The 14343-nt window shown below is 38.2% G+C and overlaps 1 protein-coding gene across 1 annotated transcript in view; it reads right to left on the bottom strand.

Moving 5' to 3' along the window:
• The window catches only part of FBXL17 (F-box and leucine rich repeat protein 17), a gene marked incomplete at its 5' end in the record, with an annotated part of 499405 nt that overhangs the window by 211731 nt on the left and 273331 nt on the right, over positions 1-14343 (bottom strand). The gene's annotated exons all lie outside the window — the stretch shown is intronic.

Below are 14343 nucleotides of genomic sequence, written 5' to 3'. Positions count from 1 at the left end.
TATAATCACTAACTCTTGATTGAAAAAATAAAATATAAATAATATATTTTATATTGTTTGATGTGATAAAAGCCACAGGGTAGAGTTTCAATGCTGTTGAAGACAAGACATTCTTTACCTGTATTTTAATCCTCCGTATTATACAAGGACCAGAGAAAGTCATTAGAGAAAAATAAAATAACCCCAAACTCAAAAATCCCATCATTATTAACCTCTGCTTGAGAAAGTTAAATGTGTAATTATAGGCTCACTGGGAAAACATAACCAACGTGGTTATAAAAAACTGTATGGTTATTTTGTGGGTGCGAGCAATGAGGTTTTAAGGATTATCTCACAGGGGGGTTAGAAATGGCAAACCTGTGATGTATTTTAGGTTGCATAAAGCAGGCTTGTCTCTTGTTTACTACCCAGCAATTGCAATGGGCCTAATTTACACAACAATTACTTAGAAGTAACTCCTTTGAAATGCATTGTGTGATTAATTGACTTGGCTTCAGGAATGCAATGTTGTTCCTACATTGTTGTTCACTTCAACCTAATGCCCCCTAGAGCACAGATCCAATTAAGAAACAAGGCAGGGAAGCAGATATTAAGTGTAGTATTTCTATATTACACAGCACTTTTGTATAGGATTGAACACCACCCTCTACTGTCTGCAGGCACTTGATTTATTCAGTGCACCCTTGTGACACTGGACGTATGGCTCATGGAAATGAACAGGATTTAAAGTAAATACCGTAGAGAAAAACTGAAACCAGATAAATTTAACTTAATAAGAGATACTTTTAAAAATGAAAGCCTAAAGGAAAACAAAAGCAAAAATAAATAATTGGGACTTCATCAAAATTAACAGCTTCTGCATAGTAAAGGAAATAATCAACAGAACTAAAAGGCAACCTATAGAATGGGAGGAGATATCTGCAAATGATATATCTGGAAAGGGGTTAGTATCCACCATCTATAAAGAATTTACAAAACTCAACACTCAAAAAGCAAATAATCTAGTTAAGAAATGAGCAGAGCACATGAATAGACATTTTTCCAAAGAAGACATCCAGATGGCTAACAGACACATGAAAAGGTGCTCACTATCATTCATCACAGGGAAATACAAATAAAAAATACAATATCACCTCACACCTGTCAGAAAGGCTAAAATTAACAACACAGGTAACAGTAGGTGTTGGTGAGGATGCGGAGAAAGGGGAATCTTCTTACAGTGGGAATGTAAATTGGTACAGGTACTGTGGAAAACAGTGTGGAGGTTCCTTAAAAAGTTAAAAATAGAACACCCCTACAACCCAGCAAATGCACTGCTAAGTATTTATACAAAGGATACAAAAATACTGATGTGAAGAGGTACTCCAATGTTGGCAGCAGCATTATCAACAATAGCCAAATTATGGAAAGAGCCCAGATGTCCATCAACTGATGAATGGATAAAGGAGATGTGGCATATATACATAATGGAATATTACTCATCCATCAAAAAGAATGAAATCTTGCCATTTACAATGACATGGATGGAGCTAGAGTGGATTATGCTAAATGAAATAAGTAAGTTGGAGAAAGACAAATACCATATGATTTCACTCATATGTGGAATTTAAGAAACAAAACAGATGAACATAAGGGAAGGGGGGAAGAAAGAGAGGGAGGCAAACCAAAAAGACTCCTAACTATAGAGAACAAACTGAGGGTTGCTGGAGGGGAGGTGGGTGGGGTATGGGCTAAATGGGTGATGGGGATTAAGGAGGGCACTTGTGATGAGCATGGCTGTTATATATAGGTGATGAATCACTAACTGGTATTTAAATAAAACTGGAATTCCACTAACTGGAATTTAAATAAAAACTTGAAAAATTAAATAAAAAGAAAAGCCTAACTATAGTTAAAACTTAATTTTCTCATAGAAATAAAAAAGATAATGATCTGGCCTGTCTATAGTGACAGTAGAATTTTCTTCTGCCATCAAAAGTCTCTAAACAAATTGGCATCAGGAAACAATTCTTAAATTTCAACAGGGACCTGCATTTCCCATTCTGCTAAGAAGAAATCATCCACTTTGTTAGGAGAGGCAAAATCTGGAATCAGCAGAGTCACAAAGCAAATGCCATGTCACACAACCTTTGCATTTTGAGAAGTTAGGGTCCTGCCTGCTAAGATTACCTCCTCTAAGATAAAAACCATGTGACAGTCACAGGATCTCTTTATAATTCTATGTTCAGACAGTACTCAAGCTTTGCCTGGCAAATGATGTCCAAGTCATTGCCCCAGACTCTGCTCCACCTGTACCCATCCAACTTCCATTTCCCTTCTTGCCTCTCCAAGTAACTTTCTACTCTACCTGCTTAAACTCCAGCACTCTCTGGGCTGTAACTTCCTCAAGAAGAAAAAGCTTAAGGCCAACTCTCAATTCTAGACATACCTTGAGGAAAGAGGCTTCCTAGTAGAACAGATCTCCAAAACTGTTACCAGGGGAGAGCCCCAGAGGGTGAGCACACCTGAAACCAGGAAGCCCACAGTCTCAACTCTATTCCACCTCTATCCCTAACATCTGACCTTAGAAACGATACTAAATGTCTCAGAGCCAGTTCTCTCTGGTACCAAAACACTATTTCTACTGCTGACACGTGGCAAGAACAGTGGTTCCATCACATCCTGCAGGCTCACACTGCCTGGCTCAAATCTCACCTTGGTCACTTCCTGACAAGTGATGTCTGGTTTCTCAATTCTAGAATAGTGATACACCACACAGCATTGTTATGAAAATTAAAATTACTTAGCATTATCAGTAAGTGTCTAAAATAATGCCTGACACATATTAAGTGCTCGATATATGTTAGTTGTTCTCATTGTTACTCTAGAAATTTCCACCCAAAGACAAGTGCACAGGAGCCACCTGACTATGCTGCCTGTTTCACAGTAGACAAAATTCCACATAGTGGTGATTTCTTCTACTTATTTCAAGTTCTCTTACTTCCAGTTATTTTTTTTAAATTTTTAAAAAAGATTTTATTTATTTGAGAGAGAGAGAAAGAATAAGCACAAGCAAGGGGAGGGGCAGAGAGACAGAGGAAGAGAAGCAGACTCCCTGCTCAGCATGGAGCCCAACATGGGGCTCAATCTCACAACCCTGAGATCACGACCTGAGCCAAAACCAAGAGTCGACATTTAACCAACTGAGCCACCCAGGCATTTCTTATCTCCAGTTTCGGGAATATTCTTTCACAATCTGCAATGTGCTCTAAGAACATGAACTGCCATGACAGCCCAGAGTGATCTATAAATTCCTATTTGTAAAACATAATAATAACAATAATGGAAACAAAAAGAGTGTAATGATAGCATCATTGTTTTGTCTCTAGTCTCTTTCGTAAAATTTATTTCCCAGCCTTTGATAAACAGACCAGTTTTATCTTGGCCAAAAGTAATAAGAAAATATTGTGGAACAAAAGTGAAAATAGTTGAATTCTTGCAGTGCCTAGCAGGAAGTAGAGGCTTTCAGCAGTATCTGGATAATAAAATTTGTTATTTAAAGAAATATTGCAATTGTCAGTCAGCTATTTGCATTTGTTCAGGAAGGCAAGGTTGCACATCAGTACTGCTGAAATTTTATGGAAGTAATGCATTAATTGGTTTCTGCCTGTGACTGAAGTTGGGAGGCAATACAAGGAAAAACAATGGAAAACATAATCCCATAATAATGTTTAAGAAGGTATCAAATATGAAAAATCTGTAAATGGTTGAAAATATTCATGTAAGGACTGCAAGAGGAAAATAGAGCAAGAAACACTAGACCCCCTCTCCATAGCTTCTCTCTCACCTTCAGCTCAGAAAACACCCCCTCCACACACACATATTAAGGCAACAGCTATTTTGATTATGCACATAGGAATAAACATCTATTCCTTCCCCAGTTCCATACATACCCACAAAACATTGCTCTTTAGGATCTTCCCACTTGTGAAACAAAACATCAGTCTCATAGTTTATGAAACCATTAAACTATGGATAGCTTAAAGCATACTGGAAATGTAAATGTTCTCATAAAATAAGATTACACATAAACAAAAATATAGATGGCATAATTGCACCAAACAAAACAGAGCAGGCAGCCATATGCAGAGACCCGGACCTTGAATCCTGACCAAGCTTCCATAGTTTGGAGACCAGTGCTTAGTATCATCAATATGAAGGATCTGACTGACACCTCAGCTAGGAAAGTGGGGGAAGCAGCAACTTTGGAAATGGAAAATAGTTTCAGCCTGATTTTCATAAGAAAGGTAGAAAACTCACTGTGTTTAATTGTTTCTACTTAGCAAAGAATTTATCTTTCATATTCTTATAAAGTGGCTTTCTTCTGTGTTATCAATAAAAACTAACAGTGACCTTCCTCCTGGAAGGTTAAACTTCTAGCTTCTGTTTGAAACGCTAGAGTGCCTTTTCTCAGAAGAAATGCTACATATACGTGCCGCAAGCAATGAGAGAATACACCATCCCTCCGACCCTTCATTAGTCAGAGGATCTTGGCAACAGCAATGCTACTTGTATACGGTCTCTGCATGAAAAACTGTTTTCAAAGGTAACCTTGCCAAGGGCTATGTTCTGTCTTGGCAAAAGGAAGCAAACTTTACTTTTCTACCAATCGGTTCGCTCTGCATGAGAAACAGGTGTTAAGGTATGAAACGGGGCTCGGAGCAGTAGCAAAATAAAACTCACCCAAAATAAGTTTCATCTGGAAAAAACACAACTCAGATAATAAGCCTGCAGGGCCGACATGTTTTTGCAAAATGCAAATCATGAAAACTGGTTAAGGGATTAAATGCTCTTTTGCAAAAATGACCATGGAGATTATAATCATTAATTAAAATCATGTAAATAATTTTCTGAAAGAACTCTCCCTTTTTATCTCATAGGTTTCAAACAGCCTAATGGTAAAAAGGTTTAGTCTCAGAAGACATTCTCTAATTAAAACCAGAAATCTGGTATAATTAATAAGTGTCAGTCTGCAATCTCAACCACTTAGTAAAGGCAGAGAAATCAAATGCTGGTGTTTTATAAAAACTCCAATAAAATCGTCAAGAAAATGAAATTTTATAGTGTCTGCTTCCTATCTATACAATAGGTGTCCCAGATGTGACTGGGAACTTGTAAGTGGATAAATATTTTAACACTTACAATTCCTATATCCCGGTTTTATTCATTTTTCTTTGCTCTTTGGCCCCAGCAACAGGCCACGGCTAAGTCAGTCAGTCTTCTCTACGTCTCCCCCTGGACTACGCTCCAGCATATGCTGGTGCTCCAGGCACAGTGGAACGCTCCCAGGACCGGGCCTGAGCTCTCACAGCAGATGCTCCTTCCTGCCCGGGGCAGGGTGGTTTGCAGAGGGGATTTCCCGGCCTCTTTGCTACTCTGCTACCAGCAGAGGTCAGTCGGAGGGGAAAAGCCTTTGGTGTGCAGAAGCTGACAAGGAATCCCAGAGAGTGGAGCGGAGGCTGCTGGATTAGGGGAACTGGGAAGCCCACCTGACCTCTAGGCCTCTGTTTACATGAGCCAATGAAGTCCCTGACAGTTTGAACAGTGTGAGTGGCTGTAGTTGCTTATAACATAAAGAATTCAAACCACTGTAAATGTAAACAAAACATTTGATTTAAATATGTAGGAAATTACGTGATAGTGATGTTAGAGGTAAGATGTGCTGCTCAGATCCTCCTTAGCAAGGGGCTTGCTGCCAAGTTTGAGGTATGGGCAGCGCCAGCCTCAGCTGCTGACCTCTGCCACAGGGTTGACCATCCTGCAGTGAGCAAGGAGGGGACAGAAAGAACCACCCATTCATCCCTGAACAGGCAATGCTAGTGACAGAACTCTCTGCAGGGCTGGCCAAGACCTTGCTGTGCCTGCACCACAGTGTGAACTTTGCCTCTGCCCAATCCTTCTTCCTGTCTACTTCCTTTCACAGAAGCTGATCCCTAATAAATACCTTAGATCCTGACCTCCATCTCAGTGTGTGCTGTCAAAGAAACCCAGAGTGACAGGTACAGTGTCTGTCCAAGTGCACATTATAACATATTATAACAAAATAAGAACACAGAAGAAAAACAAATAGAGATGCAAAACCATATAAGGAAAATCCTCACCAAAGGTCTATAAACAAAATGCGTAACACAGATTTTCTTCTGTCCCGTCCCAGCCTTCCCATTTTCCAAACTTCCTTTAGTAATACAGTCTCCTTCATCCACACAGAGAAGAAATCTGGGTAAGGGAGGAAGGCATTTTTTACTAAATTGAATTAATACAGTTAAGTTGGCTAGAAATTGACGAGGCTATGAGCAATGTGGTATTTCCCATGAGTCACCAGTTTTGATTTTAGTCACTTTGAATGTTGCAACAATAACCTTTTTCTCATTATTACCATTTTTTTAAAAAGGGGATTTGATATATAATCTGGGTAAGATTTAAGTAGTAATGGGAAATAGATATTTTCAATAAAAATTTGCTATGAAGCAAATTTCTTTTAAGTGAAAGCTATTTTTTAATTAACTGCCATTATAAAGTTGGAGATCAACTGAATAATAAAAAGATCACACCTGGGAATGAAGGTTTTCTTTAGAACTAATATAGTTAAAGATATAAATAACTTCAATAAAACAACAATTTAGGGATTCTATTCTCATTGCCTCATCAAAACATTTTTTGCTCTAGACACCAAAGACATTCACATCACAACTCTACAGACACTCCTTACTCCCTGTCTGTAGACTTACTTATCTGAAGCATTATCATTCCCTTGACAACCTTCTTTGACTTCTACCAAACAACAACTCTTGGTTTCACTCTCTCTTCTCCCTGCCTTCCATCCTTTCCAGGCTCTTTCTCTTCCATGCAATCATGACAAGACATCCCTTCAAGCTTGGTCTGAGGCCCTTTGCCCTTCTCAATCTATAAGTGATTTCTGGTGTCCACACCACACCAGGATTCTAAAGCAGCATCTATCCACAGGTGACCACCACAGACATACACATAATCCACTCATATGCAGACCACTCACAGAATGCTTCAGATAAATGCCTACAGGCAACTCTAATTCCACACGCTGAAGACTGAACTCTTGACAGACCTTCTCCCGGATTGCCTAGCTCAGAGAATGGTACTACTCTTCATCCTGAATGAAAAACCCAAACCAAATTGCCTTAGTGACATCTCCTTCTAGTTCACTGTCTCTACATCCAAATTCATCGTCAAGTCCTGTTGGTTCAGCCTCCAAAATTTTCCCACGATGATAAATTCTTCTTATGATTTATTTTTCCAATGACTGAAAAGGTAAAAGCAACTTCTGGCTCTTGGGCCAGTTTTAGCTCTCAGGTGGTGAGCTAGATTTGACCTGTGTGCTGTAGTCTGTTGTCCTAGGTCTTACAAGACACACTAGGGGCTCTTAAAAACTGCATATCTTACTCAGTTTGTATTACATGAAGGTTTCTTTCTTTCCTTTTTTTTTTTTTTAAAGATTTTATTTATTTATTTGATAGACAGAGATCACAAGTAGGCAGAGAGGCAGGCAGAGAGAGAGAGGGAAGCAGGCTCCCCATCGAGCAGAGAGCCCGATGCGGGGCTCGATCCCAGGACCCTGAGATCGTGACCCGAGCCGAAGGCAGAGGCTTTAACCCACTGAACCACCCAGGCGCCTCTACATGAGGGTTTCTTAAGTGGTTTTCAAATGTCTGGTTCTATTTTGTAGGTTGCTACACATTAACACCACACACATACACTTTTCCTTGTATAGTAAAGAAACCAATGAATAAAATTGTGCCACCAAGTTTTGCTTTTTGCTCCTATTGCAGGGAAGGCTCTGCTTAAAACAATCTCTTCTCTTGCCATCTAGATTTAACTGAAGACTACCATAATGTGATATTAGCAAAGCAAGCAATGAAAACCAAACAAAACCTTACCATGTAAAACTACTTAACTGTGAGTCAAGATTTTTCTCTGAAATGTGCAACCTGAACAAAATACAAAAATAAATAGAAAGTTGAGGCTAATGCTGTATTGTAACTGCTACCCAAAGCACAGAATTTAAAACTAACAGCAATACCAGGAGTAATTAATATTTCTTGAGTCCTTACTATAGGCCAACCCCTTCACTACTTATTTAAATTTTTTGGTTCATTTAAATGCCCTTGCTTTTTTAATAACTTCTTGAGTAAACATATACATCTGAACTTGTATGACAAAATTAATAGTACAAACACCCCCACATTTCTCTGTTTTCTATGTTGGCATTTTGCATACAATTTCATTTAGAAAGGAAGTCTGTCTGCCTTTATTTTTCCTTTAATATGCCACCCACTCTGATACTTTATTGCATGTTCTCATTACTTGCTGCTCTGCTGTTTGTTTTATACAAACTTTGCTTCTTCTAGAATCAGGTTGTTCCTAAGGACAGGCACCAGGCTCTATGCTTTTTCTCCCACTCTTTATGCTACATCTCCACTCCTTACTCACAAAACATGTACCCCATGTACTCGCCTAAAGCAGGGCTTAGCACACAGCAGGCCCCCAAGAGATGGACTACTGCTTAGAGATGCGAATTTTTAATTAATTTGTGAATTCCTTAAATGTACATTTTGCCTAAATGCACTCAGTTAAACTGAGGTACATATAAGAATTCTTGTAAATTTTTAATAAACTCTAATCCTTACATTATGTTATAGATCAGAATAATATGTGAGTAGCAAAATAAATTATTTAATTTTAGTAACAGCAGAAAACAACTACAACTTGTTTTCTTTAGTTAATTTATGCGTCAAACTCTTCTGTCCAGAAAACACAATCTCCCTGCTATGTTTATATTATGGCAATAGCTTTGGCACCCTCCAGCAATCTGCTAGGCTGAGAAAAATTGTGACTTCAGATAAAATTAGTTCCATATATTTCTTTACATACTAAAACTTAATTGAATGTCCCAACAAAATGAATCAGCGTCTTTTTTTGCCATGAAAGATCAGAGAACATCTCTACAAAGCTGCACCTTGTACACTTGGACCAGTTCATATCTGGACTTTTCCTAATGACTCTCACATGGCAGAGAAAGGTATTCACAATGACAGTAGCTACATGAGACCAACAGTTGGCTTTGAAAATCCAAAGCTGGAGCTGAGTGGGTCTGTATTTACATAAATATGAAATTTACAGAATTTGGAGTTGTTTTCTTTTCATTGCCAAGAAACATTTAAAGGTCTCATTAAAGGCTTTCTCCTAAATGAGTACACAAACAGGTCTTTTCAATTACATACCTGAGGGATGAATGGTTCCCGAAGGGAAGAAAATGAAAACAAGCAGTAAGTACTGGATTTGTACATACTGTTAAGATGTGTTACATATTATAGAAAATCTGATTATTTTTCTTTTGTTTTAAAGAAAAAAAAGATGAATTGAGGAACTAGAGTACGTTCTCTTCAATTCTCAAAATAAATAAGTATATAATAAATCTGTGAGATAATTATGTGGAGAGAATCAGCAATGGAGAGGGGAATAAAACATTTCTAAACCATTTACTCAGACAAATGATAAAATATTTAATAATTTTTAATCTGACACACACAGACCTCTTCACACACACCCTCCTCCCCAGTACCATGTATCATGTATACTGGAAAGTATACATGACATTCTCCCTAGAAGGGAGAGTCACTTAAAATTCAGTATTTATTACTTGTTAAAAGTGGCAAATATTTCCCCCATTGAAAAAGATCCCTTTTTCTGTATTTTATATCCCATAATCAATTTTGATGATAATAATCTCACTAAAAAGCTTAATCTACTTTAAAAAATAAAAGACTGAAGCTCAGCCCAGACCATTCTCTTCCTTCCCCTGGAACTACTGCCCCCTTGAGTTTTAAAGGAAAACTTGGTCCTGCACCACGCCCCAGGGCGTTTTGCCAGTAATTTACTAGGGAAAAGCAAAACTTTACGAGGACACAAAGTTGAATCTACTGATGTGGAGCATTAAAATGATTACTAAAGAAGATTTCTTTTGAATTTCTAATAAGGAACTCATCTTGAAATGTACCCAAAAGCTGAAAAGGCAATTTACACTGCCAGATATTCCCTAGGGGTCACCAATGAAAAAATATTATATCATACTGTGTTTAGCGTCTTAGCTTCTTAGAATAATTTCCTTTACTCCCCATTCAAGTTCACAATCCCACACTGACAGTTTTTAACATCTTCTGATTTGGTAATTTTAGTGCATTTATATTTGCAATGATTATACGCAGACCTGAGAGTTAAGTGGGTGGATCTGTCTAAGGGTAAGGACAATAGAATAAGATTTAAGATCTTTAACTCAGTAGGGTGTCTATGTTTTATTCTAATGCCTAACTTTATTTCAAGATGTAATGTAAATGTATGATAATGTGGAAAGAAACGAGCACGATTTTTAAAAAATCAAAGCCATCAGGTACTTAGAAAGCCACAGATTCAGGACGCTAGAGACAGACTACATCTGCATGTACTATAATCCTTAATTTTAGCTGTCCATATTCCCCTCTGTAGTTCCTCGATCACTCAGTGTGCCAAACGGCAGCATAAAGTCAGTGGTTCAAACAACAAAATGTACGTAGCATGCTGCCTGGGAGCCGCGCGGTCCAGAGGCTTGGGCTCATACACTTATAATGATTACTAGAGTGCAGGTATAAAACACAATCTGTGGCACTTAGCAGCATGTGCTTTTTCAGTCATTATTTTGTGCAAATTAAGCTCCCTGCAACCAGTTAGTTCATCAAGAAGCAAGAGCAAAACACGAGGGAAAAGCTCTTCTGCACAAACAAGTTACGAAATCATCTGATAAAATGGTCAAAATTAATTATGTATCTCTGTGTATCTTATATCCAGAAACTTGTCCAAATCCTGGCAAACTCAGTGGTTCTGAGAGAAGCAACTATTATATGCTCATGCTTCCACAATACAAATGCCAGCAGGACAAGCATATAACACTGTGTAAACAGTATGTGCGATTTGGAGAAAAATCCGGGAAACCTCTCCCTGATCACTCATTCTCCTTCTCTCCTTGCTCTTTAAAGAATACCAAAACTATGTCTAAACTCTGTTTTGCATGTTCATGTGAACAATAAATATTTAGATTTCTCATTCACATATAAAATGGGTCTTAAGGTGAAATAACACAAACAAAAACCATAAATGTGCTCCTGTAACTGGAAATACATTACTTTCAAAATCTGGATGGGCGTTCATATTCTGCTCTGAAGATGGGAAGAGCTACTGTTCTAAACCATTTCTGGGAACTAATTATTATATGATTTGCTATGGTTAGGAACCTATGGAAACTGAAACAAAAATGAAAATGACTTTAAAAGCTTACTTTTGGAAAGGCTCCCATCAAAATCAATAGAAACAAGGGTACAAGTAAGTAAATCAGTGAGAGGCCTCTTACAAAAAGTCAACCAAAAGTTTATCTCGGCCTGCCTATTGCTTATGAGTTTCATCGGAGCATTTCAAAATTGATTGGGAAGCAATGCTACCAGTCAACACAGGGAGGGAAAAAAGTTGCTTCTCTGGCCAAATCTGTTCAGTGATTATATTTAGCTTTTCTGTTTTATATATAAGTGAGTCCTTATAGAAAGCAAATGTGTTATTTATGACATTCATTTAAAAATCATAGTATGTTGTATCTTTACACTTGGGGGACAGGAGGATATGTATTTTTTCTTCCTATTAATAGTGTTTTACATGTGCTCAGAATCCTACTTTATATCTCTAAGTTACATTTATAAATACCATCAGATGGCAAAGTTGTTTACCTGTAGTATGAAAATGAAGAAAGAACGGGGAACAGAAATCAGTGAAAACATCAGATGCTTTCTCACTTAATACATGGTATTTGTTTAACCTTTACCATACTGTTATAAAGAAGAGGAGATAGTATTTATGCCCATTATGTGTGAAAACTCAAGCTATGTAAAATTTAAATATGTTATTTTAGTAAGCTATTAACAAAGAAATTAGAGAAAAGAAGTCTCTTCCAGCCTTAACCCAATATTCTATTTAGAAAAAAATCAACTGAGTAGCTACTCACATTAACAAAATGCTATCTAGCATCCAACTGATTTGATAATCTCCTGACAAATGAGATCCTTTTCCTGTTACTTCAACAAATCTTAATAATATTTGTTGTATTAGGAACATATTATTTGGGGTGCCTGGGTGGCTCAGTCGTTAAGCGTCTGCCTTCGGCTCAGGTCATGATCTCAGGGTCCTGGGATCGAGCCCCGCCTAGGGCTCCCTGCTCATCAGGGAGCCTGCTTCTACCACTCCCCCTGCTTGTATTCCCTCTCTCTCTTTCTCTCTCTCTCTGTCAAATAAACAAATAAAATCCTTAAAAAGAAAAGGAACATATTATGTGTTGGGAATTTTTATGTATCATTTATCACTGTTAATATTAAGCCAGAGGTAAAAAATGGCAAATGTAGTTACATTTTATTCACAATAAGTGCTGATGTGATGATAAATGGCATCATTCATAGAGTTTTCACCTTTAAGTCAGATGTCAGAACAAAATGACACAAATTCAATTGTTTGAAAAGAACTAGGGAATTTTATGAAGAGAACTGTCTTCTTAGAAATAAGAAAAACTAATAAATCAATATCCTAGACAGGTAAAATCAATGCTGAACATGGGCATGCTGTCTATGCCAAAACATAACTTTAAAAAATATAGATAAAATTGGTTTTTTTAAGTTTAAAATCCTAAAGAGCTGAAAAATGTTCTGGGTCTGTTTAAACAGCTTGATTACCATATCAATCTAGTTTTCTTCCTCAATATAGACTCAGTGTTCTAAAACTGTTAAGCTTGTTAGCAATATCATAAAGTTAAAGGGGTCAAAAGAATGTGATTGATTACGTAAATGCAAAATATCCTATCTGATTTTGCTTTTAAATGTCAGTCATCCTTTTTTATAGGTGCTGAAGCAACAATTTATTTAGGCATGGAGATCCCACACATGAAACACTAGCAAAGCAATTTTTCAACTCAGGAAGAAGCCATTAATTCATTATCAATAACATTGCTCCTGTGCAAATGGAAACTACAGTGTTTTTCAGACATGAGCAAGAACAGCACTTAATTTAGACAGTTACCCACATAGAACAACCTTACTATTACAAGACCCATTATTTCCAGAACGTCTGCGGTGGCAGTCCAAAGTTAACACCAAAGTTGTGGGCACTGTCCCAGAAGACCACCAGAAAAATGTACTGAGGTTACCCTAAAGGGAGAGAACATGATCAAGAGCGTGGGGGAGTGAAGTAGAAGACAGAGGAGGAGACAGGAGTTAAGCTTTCTTACATTCACATATGGCCCAGGTTTGGACTTTAGATTATCCAGAAGTAACCTCTGGAAGAACGAGAGTTTGGCCTCAAGGAGACAGAAGACAACAAGATAGGTTTCCCTAATTTGGGGCATAAGGGTTTAGGCAGCACCCACAACATACCTGGATGGCCAATTAGTATGAAAGAGAACAGGAAATAAGGAGCTGTCTGTGCAACGAGAAGGCAGTATGAAGGTTTTGGGTGAAAGGGCAGGCCTGGCCGCAATGACTGGAAGGCCCAGAGAAGCAAGCCAAACCTAAGTATTCTGCTTTGAGTTTTGCACTGGAAGTTACAGAGCCCTGCAGTATAAGAGAAGGAAAGCCAGCTTACAATATATTATTGAATGACGGACTGGTGTGGATTCAATGCACTTCTCTGGAACATTTTAACCAGTCCTCTGACGGGTCAAGTAAAATCAAAGTACACATATCATTTGGATAAAACCCCACCACTATGAAAGTGAGGGAGAGTCTTAAGATTTTAGTTGTTTTTTTTTTTTTTTAAAGATTTTATTTATTTATTTGTCAGAGAGAGAGTACACACAAGCAGGCAGAGAGGCAGGCAGAGGCAGCGAGAGAAGCAGGCTCCCTGCCGAGCAAGGAGCCCGATGTGGGACTCGATCCCAGGACCCTGGGATCATGATCTGAGCCGAAGGCAGCGGCTCAACCAACTGAGCCACCCAGGCATCCCAAGATTTTAGTTTTTAACACAAAGAACTAAGCAAGTCACCTTTGCATGACTGCCTCTTTGTGACATTCAGATCTCGGTTTAAAAATTAAACCTGCAGGGCGCCTGGGTGGCTCAATGGGTTAAAGCCTCTGCCTTCGGCTCAGGTCATGATTCCAGGGTCCTGGGATCAAGCCCCACATCAGGCTCTCTGCACAGCAGGGAGCCTGCTTCCTCCTCTCTCTCTGCCTGCCTCTCTGCCTACTTGTGATCTCTGTCTGTCAAATAAAT

Source organism: Martes martes (assembly GCF_963455335.1).
Source record: "Martes martes genome assembly, chromosome: 5".
Lineage (NCBI taxonomy): Eukaryota > Metazoa > Chordata > Mammalia > Carnivora > Mustelidae > Martes > Martes martes.
This window is presented reverse-complemented; position numbering and strand designations above follow the sequence as displayed.